This window comes from Triticum urartu, unplaced genomic scaffold (assembly GCF_056163025.1).
Source record: "Triticum urartu cultivar PI428250 unplaced genomic scaffold, HENAU_Tu73 scaffold2, whole genome shotgun sequence".
Taxonomy (NCBI): Eukaryota; Viridiplantae; Streptophyta; class Magnoliopsida; order Poales; family Poaceae; genus Triticum; species Triticum urartu.
Window position 1 is genome coordinate 14,016,773 of NW_028260368.1, and position 5,846 is coordinate 14,022,618.

The following is a 5,846-nucleotide window of genomic DNA, read 5'->3' on the forward strand; positions in this document are numbered from 1 at the left end:
TTTTCGATTTCATTTTTCTATGATATGTCTTTCTATATGAAAATTGGTTATTTACGATGTACGATGATCCCTGTTAAGCATCCATGGCTGAATGGTTAAAGCGCCCAACTCATAATTGGTAAATTTGCGGGTTCAATTCCTGCTGGATGCACACGAACGGGAACATTCCATAAGTCTATTGGAACTGGCTCTCTATCCATGGAATCTCATCCATCATCCATACATAACGAATTGGTATGGTATATTCATACCATAACATAAGAACAATAAGAACTCGAATTCTTATCGATACTGGAACTCAGAGCATAGGAGGGAAAGTCGATTTATGGATGGAATCAAATACGCAGTATTTACAGAAAAAAGTCTTCGTTTATTGGGAAAGAATCAATATACTTTTAATGTCGAATCGGGATTCACTAAGACAGAAATAAAGCATTGGGTCGAACTCTTCTTTGGTGTTAAGGTGGTAGCTGTGAATAGCCATCGACTACCTGGAAAAGGTAGAAGAATAGGACCTATTCTGGGCCATACAATGCATTACAGACGTATGATCATTACCCTTCAACCGGGTTATTCTATTCCACTTCTAGATAGAGAAAAAAACTAAAGGAGAATACTTAATAATACGGCGAAACATTTATACAAAACACCTATCCCGAGCACACGCAAGGGAACCGTAGACAGGCAAGTGAAATCCAATCCACGAAATAATTTGATCCATGGACGGCACCGTTGTGGTAAAGGTCGTAATTCCAGAGGAATCATTACCGCAAGGCATAGAGGGGGAGGTCATAAGCGCCTATACCGTAAAATAGATTTTCGACGGAATCAAAAAGACATATCTGGTAGAATCGTAACCATAGAATACGACCCTAATCGAAATGCATACATTTGTCTCATACACTATGGGGATGGTGAGAAGAGATATATTTTACATCCCAGAGGGGCTATAATTGGAGATACTATTGTTTCTGGTACAAAAGTTCCTATATCAATGGGAAATGCCCTACCTTTGAGTGCGGTTTGAACTATTGATTTACGTAATTGGAAGTAACCAATTAGGTTTACGACGAAACCTAGAAATCGATCACTGATCCAATTTGACTACCTCTACGGGATAGACCTCAACAGAAAACTGTTGAGTAACGGCAGCAAGTGATTGAGTTCAGTAGTTCCTCATAGAAAATTATTGGCTCTAGAGATATGGTAATATGGAGAAGACAAAATTGTTTGAAGCACGCACAGAACCGGAAGCGCCCCTTGTTTCAAAGAGAGGAGGACGGGTTATTCACATTTAATTTGATGGTCAGAGGCAAATTGAAAGCTAAGCAGTGGTAATTAAGACCCCCGGGGGAAAATAGGGATGTCTCCTACGTTACCCATAATATGTGGAAGTATCGACGTAATTTCATAGAGTCATTCGATCTGAATGCTACATGAAGAACATAAGCCAGATGACGGAACGCAGAGACCTAGGATGTAGAAGATCATAACATGAGCGATTCGGCAGATTTGGATTCCTTTCCTATATATCCACTCATGTGGTACTTCATCATATGATTCATATAAGATCCATCTGTCTAGAGATCGTCATATACATCTAGAAAGCCGTATGCTTTGGAAGAAGCTTGTACAGTTTGGGAAGGGGTTTTTTGAGAGAAAAGAAGAATCTACTTCAACCGATATGCCCTTAGGCACGGCCATGCATAACATAGAAATCACACGTGGAAGGGGTGGGCAATTAGCTAGAGCAGCAGGTGCTGTAGCGAAACTCATTGCAAAAGAGGGTAAATCGGCCACTTTAAGATTACCATCTGGGGAGGTCCGTTTAGTATCCCAAAACTGCTTAGCAACAGTCGGACAAGTGGGTAATGTTGGGGTGAACCAAAAAAGTTTGGGTAGAGCCGGATCTAAGTGTTGGCTAGGTAAACGCCCCGTAGTAAGAGGGGTAGTTATGAACCCTGTGGACCACCCCCATGGGGGCGGTGAAGGGAAAGCTCCCATTGGTAGAAAAAAACCCACAACCCCTTGGGGTTATCCTGCGCTTGGAAGAAGAACTAGGAAAAGGAAAAAATATAGCGATAGTTTTATTCTTCGTCGCCGTAAGTAAATACGTAACTAGGAATATGGAAAATTGCATTTTTGGAATTTGCAATAATGCGATGGGCGAACGACGGGAATTGAACCCGCGCATGGTGGATTCACAATCCACTGCCTTGATCCACTTGGCTACATCCGCCCCTTATCCAGCTAAAGGATTTTTTTCTTTTTTCCATTGATCATTATTCTATTTATTCTGACCTCCGTACTTCGATCGAGATATTGGACATAGAATGCCACTCTTTAAAAAGGAAAAAAGGAGTAATCAGCTGTGACACGAAAAAAAACGAATCCTTTTGTAGCTCATCATTTATTGGCAAAGATAGAAAAGGTCAATATGAAGGAGGAGAAAGAAACAATAGTAACGTGGTCCCGGGCATCTAGCATTCTACCCACAATGGTTGGCCATACAATCGCGATTCATAATGGAAAGGAACATATACCTATTTACATAACAAATCCTATGGTAGGTCGCAAATTGGGGGAATTCGTGCCTACTCGGCATTTCACGAGTTATGAAAATGCAAGAAAGGATACTAAATCTCGTCGTTAACTGAATTCTGAATAGAAAGATTAAGAAGAAAAAAAGATTCAAAATAAAGTAAAGGTAGGCGGGGAATAACCTTATTTATGACAAGTTTCAAACTAGTAAAGTATATCCCTAGGATAAAGAAGAAGAAAAGTGGGCTAAGGAAACTCGCAAGGAAAGTTCCAACCGATCGTCTACTTAAGTTCGAGAGAGTTTTCAAAGCACAAAAACGTATCCCTATGTCTGTTTTCAAAGCACAAAGAGTTCTTGACGAGATTCGCTGGCGTTACTACGAGGAAACTGTTATGATACTGAACCTCATGCCCTATCGAGCATCTTATCCCATCTTAAAGTTGGTTTATTCGGCAGCCGCAAATGCTACTCATTATAGGGATTTCGACAAAGCGAATTTATTTATTACTAAAGCCGAAGTCAGTAGGAGTACTATTATGAAGAAATTCAGACCTCGAGCTCGAGGACGTAGTTTCCCCATAAAAAAAAGCATGTGTCATATAACAATTGTACTAAATATAGTAAAGAAATCTAAATAACCTTTAGATCCATCTAAGATTTCGATTCCCAGTAAAAAAAATATAGAATAGAAAAATATGGGACAAAAAATAAATCCACTCGGTTTCAGACTTGGTACAACCCAAAAACACCATTCCTTTTGGTTCGCACAACCAAAAAATTATTCTGAAGGTCTACAGGAAGATAAAAAAATAAGGGATTGTATCAAGAACTATATACAAAAGAATAGGAAAAAGGGCTCGAATAGAAAAATAGAATCAGACTCAAGTTCCGAAGTAATTACACATAATAGAAAAATGGACTCAGGTTCAAGTTCCGAAGTAATTACACATATAGAAATCCAAAAAGAAATCGATACGATCCACGTCATAATCCATATTGGATTCCCAAATTTATTAAAGAAAAAAGGAGCAATCGAAGAATTAGAGAAAGATCTACAAAAGGAAATTAACTCTGTAAACCAGAGATTTAATATTTCTATCGAAAAAGTTAAAGAACCTTATAGACAGCCTAACATTCTTGCAGAATATATAGCTTTCCAATTAAAAAATAGAGTTTCATTCCGAAAGGCAATGAAAAAAGCCATTGAATTAACTAAAAAAGCAGATATAAGGGGAGTAAAAGTAAAAATTGCGGGTCGTCTCGGAGGAAAAGAAATTGCACGCGCCGAATCTATTAAAAAGGGTAGACTTCCCCTCCAAACAATTCGCGCTAAAATTGATTATTGCTGCTATCCAATTCGGACTATCTATGGAGTATTAGGTGTAAAAATTTGGATATTCGTAGACGAAGAATAAGTAATCTTGTCTTCGGATTCTGTCCATTGATAGAATAAAAAATGACAAGAGACTTTTTTCCTGAAATCCCTGCAAAAGAAGAAATTATACCTCTTTCTATAAGATTTAATGAAAATTGATAAATCATTTAATATAATTGCTATGCTTAGTGTGTGACTCGTTATTTTTTTCTTTTTTTTAAGAAAAAAACTTAGTAATTATAGAAAATTAACTAATAACCAACCTATTGCTTCGTATTGTCGAGATCCTAACTAAGAAACAGTCACTATATGAATAAATACCTCTATCATAACATAAATGAGTAGATGTGTCATATAGTTGTAGCAACTGCAATTTTTTCTCTAAAAAAGAAAAGGGATTCTAGGTTGTGAAGCAAAACTAAAGGGATGTGGATAAAGGGAGGGATGATAGAAAGAAGGAAGAGGAAATAAATAAGATATAGGATTCCACTATGTATGGTCTATGAATTACATCATAAAAGGCAATGTGATAAAGCATCAATATAATAAAAATAATAGAGAATTAAAAATTGTAACTTGAAACAAGAACTACAAATTTAAAGCAATAATAAAGAGCCGCCCGGGTTAATAAAACTGAGAAAATTAACTCGGAAAGAAATTTTTTGGAAGCTCCGTTGCGGGATTCAGACCTAACCATTCAAGGAGAAGCAGTGGGAACGACAGAACCTATGATTCCATAGGATTTTATTGAAAAGAATCCTAACACTTCATTGGGTGGGATGGCGGAACAAACCAAAAAAATTGTCTTATTTGGTAAGTTTATAAATTAACAAATAAGACAGGAAAGAGTAAATATTCGCCCGCGAAATTCTTATTGAATTAGAATACTTTACCGCGATTCAATAAGAGTAAAAATAAGGATTTTTTTAAGAAGGATTACATTATCTATAAATATAGAATTTAGATAAATATACACACACATCTGGATATATTCTAGATCTTCTTTTTTGACTATATATTATATTTTTCTGTTTTAACAAATTCAATATAAAAAAAACCGAACTTTTTCTATTATCTATTAATGTGTATCTATCCGTACCGTAATATTTTGGAATATTATGAATTAGAGAAATTTACATGCTTTCTGATTCCATTCGCGAGGAGCTGGATGAGAAGAAACTCTCATGTCCAGTTTTGCAGTAGAGATGGAACTAAGAAAGAGAACCATCGACTATAACCCCAAAAGAACCAGATTTCGCAAACAACATAGAGGAAGAATGAAAGGAAAATCCTGCCGAGGCAATCGTATTTGTTTTGGTAGATATGCTCTTCAAGCACTTGAACCCGCTTGGATCACGGCGAGACAGATAGAAGCAGGACGAAGAGCAATAACACGATATGCACGTCGTGGTGGAAAAATATGGGTACGTATATTTCCCGACAAACCGGTTACACTAAGACCCACGGAAACACGTATGGGCTCGGGAAAGGGGTCCCCCGAATATTGGGTATCCGTTGTTAAACCTGGTCGTATACTTTATGAAATGGGGGGAGTATCTGAAACTGTAGCTAGAGCAGCTATCTCCATAGCTGCCAGTAAAATGCCCATACGAAGTCAATTTATTCGATTAGAGATATAGAACCCTAAAAGGGGTATGGAAGATAAAAAAAAATGCTCGGTTTTTCTTTCTGGAAAGACAATATTTCTTTCATCCTTTTGCATTGAAATAACAAATTGAAATCAAAATAATATGATTCAACCTCAGACCCTTTTAAATGTAGCAGATAATAGTGGAGCTCGAAAATTGATGTGTATTCGAGTCATAGGAGCTGCTGGTAATCAGCGATATGCTCGTATTGGTGATGTTATTGTTGCTGTAATCAAAGACGCATTGCCCCAAATGCCTCTAGAAAGATCCGAAGTAATTC